The sequence below is a fragment of the Oncorhynchus tshawytscha genome, unplaced genomic scaffold (assembly GCF_018296145.1).
Source record: "Oncorhynchus tshawytscha isolate Ot180627B unplaced genomic scaffold, Otsh_v2.0 Un_contig_10218_pilon_pilon, whole genome shotgun sequence".
Lineage (NCBI taxonomy): Eukaryota > Metazoa > Chordata > Actinopteri > Salmoniformes > Salmonidae > Oncorhynchus > Oncorhynchus tshawytscha.
The window spans coordinates 20,885-40,468 of NW_024608551.1; the positions used below are offsets into that span (position 1 = coordinate 20,885).

General features: G+C 48.0%; 1 pseudogene; it reads right to left on the reverse strand.

Moving 5' to 3' along the window:
• Positions 1–1,218: 1,218 nt before the first annotated feature.
• Positions 1,219–14,688, reverse strand: LOC112241746 (annotated as a pseudogene).
• Between the last annotated feature and the right edge of the window lie 4,896 nt (positions 14,689–19,584).

Consider the following 19,584-nt stretch of genomic DNA (forward strand, 5'->3'; position numbering starts at 1 on the left):
AAACACATGGAAACAACTTAGCCATGATAGTGCAGCCTATACAAGGAAACTGATATAAAATAGAGTCGAAAATAGACTCGAACCCTCGACCTTCTAAGTCCAGTACCGCAAAAGCTCCAGCGGCAGACTCGATATCCGCGCTTATAAACCCAGGGTCGTTACACTATTGTACCTACTAATAGCGTTACATAAAACCCAACTAATTCAGGCCAGCAGTCACAGGGAGTCCCAAATAGGTTAGAAACATCACCGCTGGTTATTGGTCGATATCGGTCTGTTCGGCTTATCAAACCAACACATTCTAAACGTTGATACAACGTCTATTAACTGGGAGTCGCGATGTTTACACATTTAGGTGCAAGTTATAAAAACACAAAAACACATACCTTACAAGATTCATTTAAAATGTGAAGGGGGGGAAAAAAAGCAACAGTAGAGAGACGTGGGTGTAATGATAAAAAATATGTCTTCAGAGTTGTGCGTTTCAGCAGCGCTTTTTCCTCGACCGTCTTGATTCCAGCGGTGTGTTGCTACTAGATATCTAAAAGACATCTAAACCTGATGCTGCTGGTGATCACCGACTGGTGAGTATCCGGGAATGCCGAAGGTGCTGCAGCGACGATAATGCGCGTGATTCATAGCAGGCAACACCCGGAAGTGCGAACGATGTAAACGGTTTCTAGGGAAAACAGTCTAACTGAGTCGCGGAAGAAAAAAATATATAATAATTTTAAAAAAACTATTTTTATTTTCATTATTGTTATTATTATTATTAATATTTTTTTTTTTTTACCGGATTCGGTAACGGTTCAATCTGGACCCAAGTCATGATGTTGTTTTAAGCGACCAGAGATACCGGGTTGGAGAATAGTTGGTTCTTTCTCTTTATTTTCTAGAACAAAAACTGATACAGCAGCAAGTCGGTATTTCTGTCAAACATCATCATGTGTCGTAATATTTAACATAAAAACACGTCCAGCAAAAGCTTGAACCCAACATCTATAACCAAGACTTTTGGTCGTTTTATCTACGTACTGAATGTGGCCGCTAGTGAGTCTGACACCTGAACAAAACAGATCTGAATTTAAGTGTCTGAATGATCTATCGTGAAAAGTTTATATAAAAACTGCGGTCTGAAACTCGGACACATTTTCATAACAGTTACTAGTCGACGTCAGATCATTCTTATCAAACACTTGGACAGACACACACACCGTCTATGATAGTAAATTCATTTATTAAAATGCATATTATGACCAGCATAAGCATTTAACAGGTACCGCTGCTTGGCTTTCTTCATGATTATATACCTGCTGTAGCCTTCCACTCTGACGCGTCCTACTATAATAAGTCCTTTAGCGAACAGCTGCGCTCTAATATATCGACACTTGATAACGGAGTTCATCGGAGCAGAATGTCCTGTTTCCACTTTTCAAAACTGGTTGAATGGCTTTTTTTTTACCCTGTAGGCACCTGCAACTTACCACAGATATAATACATCACACAGTAAACTAATCACCTGCCTCCAACCAATTTAATTACAATTCAGAATCATTTCCCGTTACGAAAAAAAGACTGCGGTCAGCGTGCAGTTTAACTGCAGTTATTCTGAAATTACTATGTCCAAAATACCACAGTAGACTGCACTGACTGCAGTATCAAAAACTGTAATCATTTTTTGTAAGGGGTATTAGTCCATTCTATTTAATTTTTTACTTTTTATTTTTTTATTCGAAGTGAAAAATCTCAAGTTTAGATATTATTTTCTTCTTGGTCCTGTGCTGTAAATCCAACAAATTCATGTGTGAACATCCAAACTAAAACCCAAGTAAACTAATTCCAGAAGCCAAAGTAAATCTTAAGAACACAGCTGTATGTCCAGGTACAACTATCAGAACAAAACACCTGACAGAACAGAACACCTGACGGAACAGAACACCTGACGGAACAGAACACCTGACGGAACAGAACACCTGACGGAACAGAACACCTGACGGAACAGAACACCTGACGGAACAGAACAGAACATTTCCTGGATTCTAAAACAAAGATGATAAGAAGATAGAACAAAAACCAAGATGTGTCTCAAATGGTGTCCTATGGGTCCTGGTCTACCTATATAAAAAGAACAGGGTGTCATGTGGAATGCAGACGGCGTTGTCATGGCTGCCGTGCTTCGAGCAGATGCTCAACAGAGACAGAAAGGAGATGTCCCCAGCAGCAGCTGAGACAGACAGACGCAGAGAAGCAGAAAGGCAAAGAGGTGAGATTTCTTCATATCCCGGCTGGTCGGCTGGTCGGCTGAGGGTCATGGTATCAGACTATCTTGAGACCCTTCAGGGCAGACTCCAGACTCTGGGAACAGAAGAAGAGGATCATGGTATCAGACTATCTTGAGATCCTTCAGGGCAGACTCCAGACTCTGGGAACAGAAGAAGAGGATCATGGTATCAGACTATCTTGAGATCCTTCAGGTCAGACTCCAGACTCTGGGACAGTAGAAGATGATATTTAGACATCATCTCTTCATGGCTCACTGCACAACTATTCCAGAAGTCATGACAACGGTGACAAGGCACAACTACAGTAACGTGTCAGACTGTGTGTGTGTGTAGTGTGTGTGTGTGTAGTGTGTGTGTAGTGTGTGTGTGTGTACCTTGACGTCCCATGTGACCATTCCTCCGTCCATCCCAGTGGTACAGAACGTGGAACATTTACTCTTCCCTCCCTCCAGCACAGAGATCTGACTGAAATACAAAGAGACAGTTAGCACACAGTCACTACAACCCCAGAAATACACAGACACAGTCATTACGACCCCAGAAATACACAGACACACAGTCATTACGACCCCAGAAATACACAGACACACAGTAATTACGACCCCAGAAATACAGTCACTACGACCCCAGAAATACACAGACACTACAACCCCAGAAATACACACAGACACAGTCATTACGACCCCAGAAATACAGTCAATACGACCCCAGAAATACACACAGACATTACGACCCCAGACACACACACACACACTACAACCCCAGAAATACACAGACACAGTCATTACGACCCCAGAAATACACAGTCATTACGACCCCAGAAATACACAGTCATTACGACCCCAGAAATACACAGACAGTCATTACGACCCCAGAAATACACAGACACAGTCATTACGACCCCAGAAATACACAGACACAGTCATTACGACCCCAGAAATACACACACAGTCATTACGACCCCAGAAATACACACAGACAGTCATTACGACCCCAGAAATACACAGATACAGTCATTACGACCCCAGAAACACACAGACACAGTCATTACGACCCCAGAAACACACAGACACAGTCATTACGACCCCAGAAACACACAGATACAGTCATTACGACCCCAGAAACACACAGACAGTCATTACGACCCCAGACACACACAGATACAGTCATTACGACCCCAGACACACACAGATACAGTCATTACGACCCGAGACACACACAGATACAGTCATTAGGACCCCAGACACACACAGATACAGTCATTACGACCCCAGACACACAGATACAGTCATTACGACCCCAGAAACACACAGACAGTCATTACGACCCCAGACACACACAGATACAGTCATTACGACCCCAGACACACACAGATACAGTCATTACGACCCGAGACACACACAGATACAGTCATTAGGACCCCAGACACACACAGATACAGTCATTACGACCCCAGACACACAGATACAGTCATTACGACCCCAGAAACACACAGACAGTCATTACGACCCCAGACACACACAGATACAGTCATTACGACCCCAGACACACACAGATACAGTCATTACGACCCGAGACACACAGATACAGTCATTAGGACCCCAGACACACACAGATACAGTCATTACGACCCCAGACACACAGATACAGTCATTACGACCCCAGAAACACACAGACAGTCATTACGACCCCAGACACACACAGATACAGTCATTACGACCCCAGACACACACAGATACAGTCATTACGACCCGAGACACACACAGATACAGTCATTACGACCCCAGACACACACAGATACAGTCATTACGACCCCAGACACACACAGATACAGTCATTACGACCCGAGACACACACAGATACAGTCATTACGACCCCAGACACAGATAGTCATTACGACCCCAGAAACACACAGACAGTCATTACGACCCCAGACACACACAGATACAGTCATTACGACCCCAGACACACACAGATACAGTCATTACGACCCCAGACACACACAGATACAGTCATTACGACCCCAGACACACACAGATACAGTCATTACGACCCCAGACACACACAGATACAGTCATTACGACCCCACACAGATACAGTCATTAGGACCCCAGACACACACAGATACAGTCATTTCGACCCCAGACACAGATAGTCATTACGACCCCAGACACACACAGATACAGTCATTACGGCCCCAGAAACACACAGATACAGTCATTACGACCCCAGACACACAGACAGTCATTACGACCCCAGACACACACAGATACAGTCATTACGACCCCAGACACACACAGATACAGTCATTACGACCCCAGACACACACAGATACAGTCATTACGACCCCAGACACACACAGATACAGTCATTACGACCCCAGAAACACACAGATACAGTCATTTCGACCCCAGACACAGATAGTCATTACGGCCCCAGAAACACAGATACAGACATTACGACCCCAGACACACACAGTCATTACGACCCCAGACACACACAGATACAGTCATTACGACCCCAGACACACACAGATACAGTCATTACGACCCCAGAAACACACAGATACAGTCATTACGGCCCCAGACACACACAGATACAGTCATTACGACCCCAGACACAGACAGTCATTACGGCCCCAGACACACACAGATACAGTCATTACGACCCCAGACACAGATAGTCATTACGGCCCCAGACACACACAGATACAGTCATTACGACCCCAGACACACAGATAGTCATTACGACCCCACACAGATACAGTCATTACGACCCCAGACACACAGATAGTCATTACGACCCCAGACACACAGACAGTCATTACGACCCCAGACACACAGATAGTCATTACGACCCCAGACACACACAGATACAGTCATTACGACCCCAGACACACAGATAGTCATTACGACCCCAGACACACACAGATACAGTCATTACGACCCCAGACACACACAGATACAGTCATTACGACCCCAGAAACACACAGATACAGTCATTACGACCCCAGAAACACACAGACAGTCATTACGACCCCACACACACACAGACAGTCATTACGACCCCACACACACACAGTCATTACGACCCCACACACACACACAGACATTACGACCCCAGACACACACAGATACAGTCATTACGGCCCCAGACACACACAGACCCCACCTGATGCTGTTCTTGTGCAGACTCTCCAGGCCCTGCTCGGTGGTCTCAGAGGAGGTGGCTCGGCGGTCCAGGTTCTGGAAGCGTTCCCTGGCGCTGATCCCTCTCTGAGACGTCTGCTTGGGAACGTCCAGCTTCCCTCCGAACGTTACTGAGCCCTTAGTACCGTCATACACAAACAGCACCGGGTAGCAGTCATGACCCTAGAGAGGAGAGACACAGTGAGACAGACACAAGAGAGACACAGTGAGACAGACACAGGAGAGAGATGAGAGAGACAGACACAGGAGAGAGAGGAGAGAGACACACAGTGAGACAGACACAGGAGAGAGAGAGAGAGAGAGAGAGACACAGGAGAGAGAGGAGAGACACAGTGAGACAGACACAGGAGAGAGAGGAGAGAGACAGACACAGGAGAGAGAGGAGAGACACAGTGAGACAGACACAGGAGAGAGATGAGAGAGACAGACACAGGAGAGAGATGAGAGAGACAGACACAGGAGAGAGATGAGAGAGACAGACACAGGAGAGAGAGGAGAGAGACAGACACAGGAGAGAGATGAGAGAGACAGACACAGGAGAGAGATGAGAGAGACAGACACAGGAGAGAGATGAGAGAGACAGACACAGGAGAGAGAGGAGAGACACAGTGAGACAGACACAGGAGAGAGCGAGAGACAGTGAGACAGACACAGGCGAGAGAGAGGGGAAGTGTGTGTGTGTGTGTGTACTCACAGCGGCCACCAGGCTGTTCTCAGTGATAAAGCTGACACACAGCAGAGGAAGGGTCTCAGAGCTCAGACTGCTGATCCTAGAATACACACAGAGAGATCAGACTGCTGATACCAGAATACACACAGAGAGATCAGAATACACACAGAGAGATCAGACTGCTGATCCCAGAATACACACAGAGAGATCAGAATACACACAGAGAGATCAGACTGCTGATCCCAGAATACACACAGAGAGATCAGAATACACACAGAGAGATCAGACTACTGATACCAGAATACACACAGAGAGATCAGAATACACACAGAGATCAGAATACACAGAGAGATCAGACTACAATACACACAGAGATCCGAATACACACAGAGAGATCAGACTACTGATACCAGAATACACAGAGATCAGAATACACAGAGAGATCAGACTACAATACACACAGAGATCCGAATACACACAGAGAGATCAGACTGCTGATACCAGAATACACACAGAGAGATCAGAATACACACAGAGAGATCAGACTACTGATACCAGAATACACACAGAGAGATCAGACTGCTGATCCTAGAATACACACAGAGATCAGAATACACACAGAGAGATCAGACTGCTGATCCCAGAATACACACAGAGAGATCAGAATACACACAGAGAGATCAGACTGCTGATACCAGAATACACACAGAGAGATCAGACTGCTGATCCTAGAATACACACAGAGAGATCAGAATACACACAGAGAGATCAGACTGCTGATCCCAGAATACACACAGAGAGATCAGACTGCTGATCCCAGAATACACACAGAGAGATCAGAATACACACAGAGAGATCAGACTGCTGATCCCAGAATACACACAGAGAGATCAGACTGCTGATCCCAGAATACACACAGAGAGATCAGACTGCTGATACCAGAATACACACAGAGAGATCAGTGTTCTCTCTCTCCTTACGTGCTGGTCTTGCCTCCCTCTGCAATCGCCACAGTCGAGTCATGTGACGTCCAGGCCAGGCGGTTCCCGCTGTGGGAGAAACAGACCCCGTGGACCCATCCTCCTCCTGCCCCCTCTCCAGCCCCCCCAGACACCCCTGAGGGCCCAGACTCAAACAGCACCTCTCCAAAGGGCATCTTGGACCCCCACACTGTGGGGCCGGGCTTCTCCTCCACCTCCTTGATGTAGGCCGAGAAAACCCTGGGGGAGAGAGGGGGGGGGTAATATATTAAGGGGGAGAGGGAAGATAATTATGTAGAGTAGATTAGAGTGTAGAGGAGAGTTGAATGATTAAAGTGATGTAAATCTTGAAGTATAGTTGAAACCTGGTCTCTGATGGTCTCTCTCTCTACTGATGAGGCTGAAACATGGTCTCTGATGGTCTCTCTACTGATGAGGCTGAAACATGGTCTGTGATGGTCTCTCTCTCTAATGATGAGGCTGAAACATGGTCTGTGATGGTCTCTCTCTCTAATGATGAGGCTGAAACATGGTCTCTGATGGTCTCTCTCTCTAATGATGAGGCTGAAACATGGTCTGTGATGGTCTCTCTCTCTAATGATGAGGCTGAAACATGGTCTCTGACGGTCTCTCTCTACTGATGAGGCTGAAACATGGTCTCTGACGGTCTCTCTCTACTGATGAGGCTGAAAGATGGTCTCTGACGGTCTCTCTCTCTCTCTACTGATGAGGCTGAAACATGGTCTGACGGTCTGTCTCTCTACTGATGAGGCTGAAACATGGTCTCTGACTGTCTCTCTCTCTACTGATGATGTAGAAACATGGTCTCTGACGGTCTCTCTACTGATGAGGCTGAAACATGGTCTCTGACGGTCGGTCTCTCTACTGATGAGGCTGAAACATGGTCTCTGACTGTCTCTACTGATGAGGCTGAAACATGGTCTCTGACGGTCTCTCTCTACTGATGAGGCTGAAACATGGTCTCTGACGGTCTGTCTCTCTACTGATGAGGCTGAAACATGGTCTCTGACGGTCTCTCTACTGATGAGGCTGAAACATGGTCTCTGACGGTCTCTCTATCTCTTCTGATGAGGCTGAAACATGGTCTCTGTATGTCTTTCTACTGAGGAGGCTGAAACATGGTCTCTGACGGTCTCTCTCTCTCTACTGATGAGGCTGAAAGACGGTCTGTCTTTCTACTGATGAGGCTGAAACATGGTCTCTGACGGTCTCTCTCTCTCTACTGATGAGGCTGAAAGATGGTCTCTGACGGTCTCTCTCTCTCTACTGATGAGGCTGAAAGACGGTCTGTCTTTCTACTGATGAGGCTGAAACATGGTCTCTGACGGTCTCTCTCTCTCTACTGATGAGGCTGAAAGATGGTCTCTGACGGTCTCTCTCTACTGATGAGGCTGAAAGATGGTCTCTGACGGTCTCTCTCTACCTGCATTTGAAGTCACAGGATCCAGCCGCCAGCAGAACGTTGTTAGGATGCCAGTCCAGACTGAGGACGGTGGAACGGATCGGCTTCTTGATGTGCTTACAGACCCACCTGGGAATAACAGGGTTGAAACGTGGTTGAGATATGGTTGAAACCTGGTTGAGATATGGTTGAAACCTGGTTGAAGGAAGTACTGCACCATGTAGGACAGGGACTAGGATGGTATTGAGGACAGAGTCTAGGATGGTATTGAGGACAGGGACTAGGATGGTATTGAGGACAGGGACTAGGATGGTATTGAGGACAGGGACTAGGATGGTATTGAGGACAGGGACTAGGATGGTGTTGAGGACAGGGACTAGGATGGTGTTGAGGACAGGGACTAGGATGGTATTGAGGACAGAGCCTGTTACATAGGACAGGGACTAGGATGGTATTGAGGACAGGGACTAGGATGGTATTGAGGACAGGGACTAGGATGGTGTTGAGGACAGGGACTAGGATGGTGTTGAGGACAGGGACTAGGATGGTATTGAGGACAGGGACTAGGATGGTATTGAGGACAGGGACTAGGATGGTATTGAGGACAGGGACTAGGATGGTATTGAGGACAGGGACTAGGATGGTATTGAGGACAGAGCCTGTTACATAGGACAGGGACTAGGATGGTATTGAGGACAGGGACTAGGATGGTATTGAGGACAGGGACTAGGATGGTATTGAGGACAGGGACTAGGATGGTATTGAGGACAGGGACTAGGATGGTATTGAGGACAGCCTGTTACATAGGACAGGGACTAGGATGGTATTGAGGACAGGGACTAGGATGGTATTGAGGACAGCCTGTTACATAGGGAACTGAAACAGTTATATAGTTAAACCCAGTCCTGTCTAGTCCTCACCAGTCATTCTCTATAACAGATATAGTTAAACCCAGTCCTGTCTAGTCCTCACCAGTCATTCTCTATAACATATATAGTTAAACCCAGTCCTGTCTAGTCCTCACCAGTCATTCTCTATAACAGATATAGTTAAACCCAGTCCTGTTCAGTCCTCACCAGTCATTCTCTATAACAGATATAGTTAAACCCAGTCCTGTTCAGTCCTCACCAGTCATTCTCTATAACAGATATAGTTAAACCCAGTCCTGTCTAGTCCTCACCAGTCATTCTCTATAACAGATATAGTTAAACCCAGTCCTGTTCAGTCCTCTCCAGTCATTCTCTATAACAGATATAGTTAAACCCAGTCCTGTTCAGTCCTCACCAGTCATTCTCTATAACAGATATAGTTAAACCCAGTCCTGTCTAGTCCTGACCAGTCATTCTCTATAACAGATATAGTTAAACCCAGTCCTGTCTAGTCCTCACCAGTCATTCTCCTGTTCAAAGTAGCAGATGGATATGAGGCGTGACCCGCTGCCCACAGCGAACTTGTTCTCCTTGGGAGACCAGCTGACACAGCGAGCAGCCCGGTTGATACGGAGGATGACCAGGGTGGGCTTCCACACCTCCCCTTCAGAGACCAGACATACGCGTTACGATCCGTCCCACAGGTCACGATACGGTTACTGTCTGGAGCCCAGTCTATACCTGGAGAGATGGGAGGGGGGCATAGAGTTACTGTCTGGAGCCCAGTCTATACCTGGAGAGATGGGAGGGGGCATAGAGTTACTGTCTGGAGCCCAGTCTATACCTGGAGAGATGGGAGGGGGGCATAGAGTTACTGTCTGGAGCCCAGTCTATACCTGAGAGATGGGGGGCATAGAGTTACTGTCTGGAGACCAGTCTATACCTGGAGAGATGGGAGGGGGGCATAGAGTTACTGTCTGGAGCCCAGTCTATACCTGGAGAGATGGGAGGGGGGCATAGAGTTACTGTCTGGAGCCCAGTCTATACCTGGAGAGATGGGGAGGGGGGCATAGAGTTACTGTCTGGAGCCCAGTCTATACCTGGAGAGATGGGAGGGGGCATAGAGTTACTGTCTGGAGCCCAGTCTATACCTGGAGAGATGGGAGGGGGGCATAGAGTTACTGTCTGGAGCCCAGTCTATACCTGGAGAGATGGGGGGCATAGAGTTACTGTCTGGAGACCAGTCTATACCTGGAGAGATGGGGGGGGGGGCCATAGAGTTACTGTCTGGAGCCCAGTCTATACCTGGAGAGATGGGAGGGGGGCATAGAGTTACTGTCTGGAGCCCAGTCTATACCTGGATAGATGGGAGGGGGGCATAGAGTTACTGTCTGGAGCCCAGTCTATACCTGGAGAGATGGGAGGGGGCATAGAGTTACTGTCTGGAGCCCAGTCTATACCTGGAGAGATGGGAGGGGGGCATAGAGTTACTGTCTGGAGCCCAGTCTATACCTGGAGAGATGGGAGGGGGCATATAGAGTTAGGGAGAACAGGGCCAGAAACAAGAACTCTCTAATAAATGCCTCTATAATGTGTCTCACCTGTGACCTGTCCGTTGTGCTCCTTCAGTTCATGAATCTTGGTCCACTTGGTCCCGTCCTTCTTATAGATGTGGACATCATGGTTGTTGGGACACAGAGCAATCTCTATAGGGAGAGATCACACTATATATATCAGATCAATCTCTATAGGGAGAGATCACACTATATATATATATATATATATATATCAGATCAATCTCTACAGGGAGATATCACACTATATATATCAGATCAATCTCTACAAGGAGATATCACACTACATACATCAGATCAATCTCTATAGGGAGAGATCACACTATATACATCAGATCAATCTCTATAGGGAGAGATCACACTATATACATCAGATCAATCTCTATAGGGAGAGATCACACTATATACATCAGATCAATCTCTACAGGGAGATATTACATTATATTCAGAGGGCTGTTGGTTCGTGTGAGTGAGTGTGTTTGCAACAGTATAGCGTGGGAAGCAAGGTCACACTCCTCTCACATCTATGTGTGTGTCTGTCTGCCTCTCAGCGTGTCTGTCTGCCTCTCAGCGTGTCTGTCTGCCTCTCAGCGGGTCTGTCTGCCTCTCAGCGGGTCTGTCTGCCTCTCAGCGGGTCTGTCTGCCTCTCAGCGGGTCTGTCTGCCTCTCAGCGGGTCTGTCTGCCTCTCAGCGGGTCTGTCTGCCTCTCAGCGTGTCTGTCTGCCTCTCAGCGTGTCTGTCTGCCTCTCAGTGTGTTTCTCTCGTGTCAGAATTGAAAACCGCCAGTTCACCTCCTATTCCTGTTTGTATGACTCACACACTGTGGTTGTGTGCGTGCGCGTGTGTCTGTGTGCTCTGCCCAGACCCACCATCCATTTTGAGCAGAAACCGAAGACTCAGATCGAAACAGCCCAAATATGGAGTTAGTTTCCTGAGCTCTGTAGAACACAGACGTCTCTCTCTGAGAGACCCAGAACTCCACCCCTGTCGCTACAACAGGAAATACCTCCAGCCACATGGGAGCCAATCACAGCCCTCTCGCTACAACAGGAAATACCTCCAGCCACATGGGAGCCAATCACAGCCCTCTCGCTACAACAGGAAATACCTCCAGCCACATGGGAGCCAATCACAGCCCTCTCGCTACAACAGGAAATACCTCCGGCCACATGGGAGCCAATCACAGCCCTCTCGCTACAACAGGAAATACCTCCAGCCACATGGGAGCCAATCACAGCCCTCTCGCTACAACAGGAAATACCTCCAGCCACATGGGAGCCAATCACAGCCCTCTCGCTACAACAGGAAATACCTCCAGCCACATGGGAGCCAATCACACCCCTCTCGCTACAACAGGAAATACCTCCAGCCACATGGGAGCCAATCACAGCCCTCTCGCTACAACAGGAAATACCACCAGCCACATGGGAGCCAATCACAGCCCTCTCGCTACAACAGGAAATACCTCCAGCCACATGGGAGCCAATCACAGTCCCCGTCAGACTGTTTTTTTGTCTAACTTGGATCAGTTTAAGTTCTTGGTGTGTTTCAATACTACCTGTAATGAATATCAAATTAACTTTACTACAACTCAGCTTTGTGAGTTCCTGTTCAACACCATCTGAGTTGGGTTTCCTCTGGTGATTCTACTTCTGTAGGTGAGGAAGTCCTATTGACCAATCAGAGAGAGTGTCCTACTCACGGGTCCGGTCCTTGTTCCAGGAGTGGCAGCTGATTGGTTCGAGCAGGAAGCTGTGGTAAGCCATAACCAAATCGGGACAATGCAGAACCAGAAAGTCAGATGAGCCAATGAGAGGCCTCTGTAGTTCCTGTTAAATAAAAAACAATAATTTTTTGGGAACTAGACTGCAACGTGACACACTTTAAATTGGTCATAAAAATCACTATTTAACTGAAAACTTTAGAGAGAGAGATGTCTTTATTGTTTTGAAACTTCTGTATGTGTAATGTTTACTGTTAATTTTTATTGTTTATTTCACTTTATTATATTCACTTTCTATATATTATCTACCTCACTTGCTTTGGCAATGTTAACACACGTTTCCCATGCCAATAAAGCCCATGAATTGGAGAGACTGACAGAGAGTCAGAGATACAGTCAGGTCTAGGTTGTGTTAGACTGAGCCCCTGTGGCATGAAATGAATGATACAGGTCAAACACACACACGGTCTATAAAACACATCAACACAACGTGGCCTTGTAACCACAGGAAACGGTCTGTTTAAAAGGTGTCCGCTACATCTTCAATAAGGCGTGTTGCTAACCAACTGTCATTGCCATGGTTCCCGGACTAACGTAAAGCGGGCGTGTCTGACTCCACACAGAACAGCGGCGACACGCTAGCTAACCAACTGTCATTGCCATGGTTCCCGGACTAACGTAAAGCGGGCGTGTCTGACTCCACACAGAACAGCGGCGACACGCTAGCTAACCAACTGTCATTGCCATGGTTCCCGGACTAACGTAAAGCGGGCGTGTCTGACTCCACACAGAACAGCGGCGACACGCTAGCTAACCAATTCAATTCAATTCATGGGCTTTATTGGCATGGGAAACGTGTGTTAACATTGCCAAAGCAAGTGAGGTAGATAATATATAAAGTGAAATAAACAATAAAAATTAACAGTAAACATTACACATACAGAAGTTTCAAAACAATAAAAGACATTACAAATGTCATATCTATATATATATATCTATATCTATATATATATATATCTATATATTTATATATCTATATATATATATATATATATATATACACATATACATATACATATATATATATACACACACACACACAGTGTTAACAATGTACAAATGGTTAAAGGACACAAGATAAAATAAATAAGCATAAATATGGGTTGCATTTACAATAGTGTTTGTTCTTCACTGGTTGCCCTTTTCTCGTGGCAACAGGTCACAAATCTTGCTGCTGTGATGGCAAACTGTGTGTACTCTCTCTCTCTACTGTAACGACCCTGGGGGGGTCTCTCTCTCTCTACTGTAACGACCCTGGGGGGTCTCTCTCTCTCTCTACTGTAACGACCCTGGGGGGTCTCTCTCTCTCTCCACCCTGGGGGGTCTCTCTCCCTCTCTCCACCCTGGGGGGGGGGTTGGGGTTATAAGAGCGGATATCGACTGTGCCGCTTATAGCGCGCTGGACTTTCGGCCAAGAAAGGTCGAGGGTTCGAGTTCTGCTTCCCTGCCCGTTTCATTACACTGGTGTCAGAAGTGGGATCGGACCCTTGCAGCCACGACAGTGCGCGTGCTTGGCCGGTGAGAGTGTGCGCGCGCTCGGGCTAGAAAGGTCGAGGGTTCGAGTCCTGCCTCCTTCATTACACAACGTTGAAAACGTGTCATCTTGGTAACTTTTCCTCGTAGTTTTCATTGTTTTGTGTTGAAGAAAAAAAGAAAGGTTTCTGCCTGGTTGTGTCTGTTAATCAGTAGAACCAACCAGACATGTCTGGACATGACCGGTCAGCCGAGAGAACGTGTACTTACCCTGAGATGGAGGGATGATACGGAAGGAGAGATGAGTGGAGAGAACAGCTCGCGGACTCTGGCCAGTCGACGCGAAAGCTACCGACAGAGTGACGGAGAGAGAACAGACACTTCTGTAGACGAGACGGAGGTAGAAAAAGTTGCTTCCGCAAAAAGAGGAACAGGGGAGGGGTGAGGCCTGGGGAGGGAAAACAAACTTCTGCAAAAAAAAAAAAAAGGAGACGGGGCTGAAGGTAGAGGCAGAACTTGCTTCTGCAAAAAAAAGCAGGGAGGGAGAAAATAGAAACTTCCGCAAAAAGAGGACAGAGGGAGGGGTGAGGCCGGGGGAGGGAGAAAATATAAACTTCCGCAAAAAGAGAAGTAGAAAAGACTTGGCTTCTACAGAGAGGAGTTACAGTAGAACATTCACATCTGCAACAGAAAAGGGAGAGAGAGAGAGAGAGAGAGTAGACTAGGGTGGGAGAGAGAGAGAGGGGGTAGAAGAGAGAGAGGGAGAGGGTAGACTAGGGTGGGGAGAGAGAGAGAGAGAGAGAGAGTAGACTAGGGTGGGAGAGAGAGAGAGGGGGTAGAAGAGAGAGAGGGAAGACTAGGGTGGGGAGAGAGAGAGAGAGAGAGAGAGAGAGAGAGGGTAGAAGAGAGAGAGGGAGAGGGTAGACTAGGGTGGGAGAGAGAGAGAGAGAGGGAGAGGGTAGACTAGGGTGGGAGAGAGAGAGAGAGAGAGAGAGGGAGAGGGTAGACTAGGGTGGGGAGAGAGAGAGAGTGGGTAGAAGAGAGAGAGAGGGGGTAGAAGAGAGAGAGAGGGGGTAGAAGAGAGAGAGAGGGTAGACTAGGGTGGGAGAGAGAGAGGGTAGAAGAGAGAGAGAGGGTAGAAGAGAGAGAGAGAGAAGAGAGAGAGAGGGGGTAGAAGAGAGAGAGAGAGAGGGGAAGAGAGAGAGAGGGGTAGAAGAGAGAGGAGGGGGTAGAGAGAGAGAGAGGGGGTAGAAGAGAGAAAGGGGTAGAAAAGAGAGAGGGGGTAGAAGAGAGAGAGAGGGTAGAAGAGAGAGAGAGGGGGTAGAAAGAGAGAGAGGGGGTAGAAGAGAGAGAGAGGGGGTAGAAGAGAGAGAGAGGGGGTAGAAGAGAGAGAGAGGGGGGTAGAGAGAGAGAGGGGGTAGAAGAGAAGAGAAGAGGGTAGAAGAGAGAGAGGGGGGTAGAGAGAGAGAGAGAGAGGGTAGACTAGGGTGGGGGAGAGAGAGAGAGAGAGGGGTAGAAGAGAGAGAGAGAGAGGGTAGACTAGGGTGGGAGAGAGAGAGAGAGAGGGGGTTAGAGAGAGAGAGAGAGAGGGTAGACTAGGGTGGGAGGAGAGAGAGAGGGGTAGAAGAGAGAGAGAGAGAGGGGGTAGAAGAGAGAGAGGGGAAGAGAGAGAGAGAGAGGGGTAGAAGAGAGAGAGAGAGAGAGGGGGTAGAAGAGAGAGAGAGGGTAGAAGAGAGAGAGAGGGTAGAAGAGAGAGAGAGGGGGTAGAAGAGAGAGAGGGGTAGAAGAGAGAGAGAGGGTAGACTAGGGTGGGAGAGAGAGAGTAGATGAGACTCCCCTCTTCATTATCCACCTTCCCTGTTTCTTGTTCTGTTCCACCAGATGCTTGTGATCATTTCCTTCTGTTGGAAGGGCTTAGTCTGGCTCCTCCACACAGAGCAACAGACAGGCGACTCGGCAGAGCAACAGACAGGCAGGCGACTCGGCAGAGCAACAGACAGGCAGGCGACTCGGCAGAGCAACAGACAGGCAGGCGACTCGGCAGAGCAACAGACAGGCAGGCGACTCGGCAGAGCAACAGACAGGCAGGCGACTCGGCAGAGCAACAGACAGGCAGGCGACTCGGCAGAGCAACAGACAGGCAGACTCGGCAGAGCAACAGACAGGCAGGCGGGCAGAGCAACAGACAGGCAGGCGACTCGGCAGAGCAACAGACAGGCAGGCGACTCGGCAGAGACAGACAGGCAGGCGACTCGGCAGAGCAACAGACAGGCAGGGCAGAGCAACAGACAGGCAGGCGACTCGGCAGAGCAACAGACAGGCAGGCGACTCGGCAGAGCAACAGACAGGCAGGCGACTCGGCAGAGCAACAGACAGGCAGGCGACTCGGTAGAGCAACAGACAGACAGGCGACTCGGCAGAGCAACAGACAGGCAACAGCAACAGACAGGCAGGCGACTCGGCAGAGCAACAGACAGGCAGGCGACTCGGTAGAGCAACAGACAGACAGGCGACTCGGTAGTGTCAATTGATTCTTTATTTCTCCTGCAGCTGAATTAGACACATCATAGGTACATCCTCCATCTAATGACATAGGAACCATCCCAAATAGCACCCTAGTTCCTTGACAGTAAACCATTTCTGACCATGGGCCCATAGGGACACATCACAGAGGATAGCCGCTATAGGACTCTGGTCTAAAGTAGTGCACTATATAGGGAATAGTGTGCCATTTGGTCACATTGGCTACTCAGCACATCCTTCAATGGTAACTTAGTGTTGTAGAGCCGAAGTCGCTTCAGAGACAAAAAACCTGTTATTATTACATTTTAAAAAACACACTGATGTGGAATGGTACATCCCGGGGTCGTCAAGTTGACCTATGACCCTTCGTTTACATAAACAATCAGCGGTAATGTCAGCTCAGAGAGGGTGTGTGTGTGTGTGTGTGTGTGTGTGTGTGTGTGTGTGTGTAGTCAGTGCTTTTTTAATCAGATACTTCTTAGCGTGGTCAGAATGTTACTGGCCGCTTGGTAGGGGGGTTGTCAGGAAAACGGGAGGGGGTGGTTAGCTGGTCCTTCACATGATCCTCAGCCCCTGGATGGACGCCTCCAGACTCTGAGGAGACAACAACACATTGGTCAATAACAGAGTCACCAGTCTACTGACTAAGTCTGGTCTTCAGCTGGGGGCCATGTTGTCCTCTGTCAATAACAGTCTACTGACTAAGTCTGGTCTTCAGCTGGGGGCCATGTTGTCCTCTGTCAATAACAGTCTACTGACTAAGTCTGGTCTTCAGCTGGGGGCCATGTTGTCCTCTGTCAATAACAGTCCCCCAGTCTACTGACTAAGTCTGGTCTTCAGCTGGGGGCCATGTTGTCCTCTGTCAATAACAGTCTACTGACTAAGTCTGGTCTTCAGCTGGGGGCCATGTTGTCCTCTGTCAATAACAGTCTACTGACTAAGTCTGGTCTTCAGCTGGGGGCCATGTTGTCCTCTGTCAATAACAGTCTACTGACTAAGTCTGGTCTTCAGCTGGGGGCCATGTTGTCCTCTGTCAATAACAGTCTACTGACTAAGTCTGGTCTTCAGCTGGGGGCCATGTTGTCCTCTGTCAATAACAGTCTACTGACTAAGTCTGGTCTTCAGCTGGGGGCCATGTTGTCCTCTGTCAATAACAGTCTACTGACTAAGTCTGGTCTTCAGCTGGGGGCCATGTTGTCCTCTGTCAATAACAGTCTACTGACTAAGTCTGGTCTTCAGCTGGGGGCCATGTTGTCCTCTGTCAATAACAGTCTACTGACTAAGTCTGGTCTTCAGCTGGGGGCCATGTTGTCCTCTGTCAATAACAGTCACCAGTCTACTGACTAAGTCTGGTCTTCAGCTGGGGGCCATGTTGTCCTCCGTCAATAACAGTCTACTGACTAAGTCTGGTCTTCAGCTGGGGGCCATGTTGTCCTCTGTCAATAACAGTCCCCAGTCTACTGACTAAGTCTGGTCTTCAGCTGGGGGCCATGTTGTCCTCTGTCAATAACAGTCTACTGACTAAGTCTGGTCTTCAGCTGGGGGCCATGTTGTCCTCTGTCAATAACAGTCTACTGACTAAGTCTGGTCTTCAGCTGGGGGCCATGTTGTCCTCTGTCAATAACAGTCTACTGACTAAGTCTGGTCTTCAGCTGGGGGCCATGTTGTCCTCTGTCAATAACAGTCTACTGACTAAGTCTGGTCTTCAGCTGGGGGCCATGTTGTCCTCTGTCAATAACAGTCTACTGACTAAGTCTGGTCTTCAGCTGGGGGCCATGTTGTCCTCTGTCAATAACAGTCTACTGACTAAGTCTGGTCTTCAGCGGGGGGCCATGTTGTCCTCTGTCAATAACAGTCTACTGACTAAGTCTGGTCTTCAGCTGGGGGCCATGTTGTCCTCTGTCAATAACAGTCTACTGACTAAGTCTGGTCTTCAGCTGGGGGCCATGTTGTCCTCTGTCAATAACAGTCTACTGACTAAGTCTGGTCTTCAGCTGGGGGCCATGTTGTCCTCTGTCAATAACAGTCTACTGACTAAGTCTGGTCTTCAGCTGGGGGCCATGTTGTCCTCTGTCAATAACAGTCTACTGACTAAGTCTGGTCTTCAGCTGGGGGCCATGTTGTCCTCTGTCAATAACAGTCTACTGACTAAGTCTGGTCTTCAGCTGGGGGCCATGTTGTCCTCTGTCAATAACAGTCTACTGACTAAGTCTGGTCTTCAGCTGGGGGCCATGTTGTCCTCTGTCATTAACAGTCTACTGACTAAGTCTGGTCTTCAGCTGGGGGCCATGTTGTCCTCTGTCAATAACAGTCTACTGACTAAGTCTGGTCTTCAGCTGGGGGCCATGTTGTCCTCTGTCAACATTTCAACAGTGAATACTGACTACATTCTGCTTTAAGGTTTGAAAAATCCATGTTGACCTCTGTCAATGAACCTGACCTGAATGTGTCTGGTCTGTCAGTGTGTGGCTGTATGTGTTTGTGTTAACAAGGTGTCTCTGTGTGTGTGTCTGTCTGGTCTTCTGTCTGGGGGCCATGTTGTCTCTCTGTGTTAACAGTGTCTCTGTCTCCGTGTCTGGTCTTCAGCTCTCCGTGTGTGTGAGTGTGTGTCTCTCCGTCAATAACAGTCTACTGACTAAGTCCCAGATGGTCTTCAGCTGCCAGTGGGCCAGTGACTTGTCTCCCTCTGTCAATAACAGTCTACTGACTAAGTCTGGTCTTCATAGAGACCTGACTGGAGGCCAGGGTTGTCCCTCTGTCAGAGACCTTTCATTAACAGGGTCAGATAGTCCCTCAAA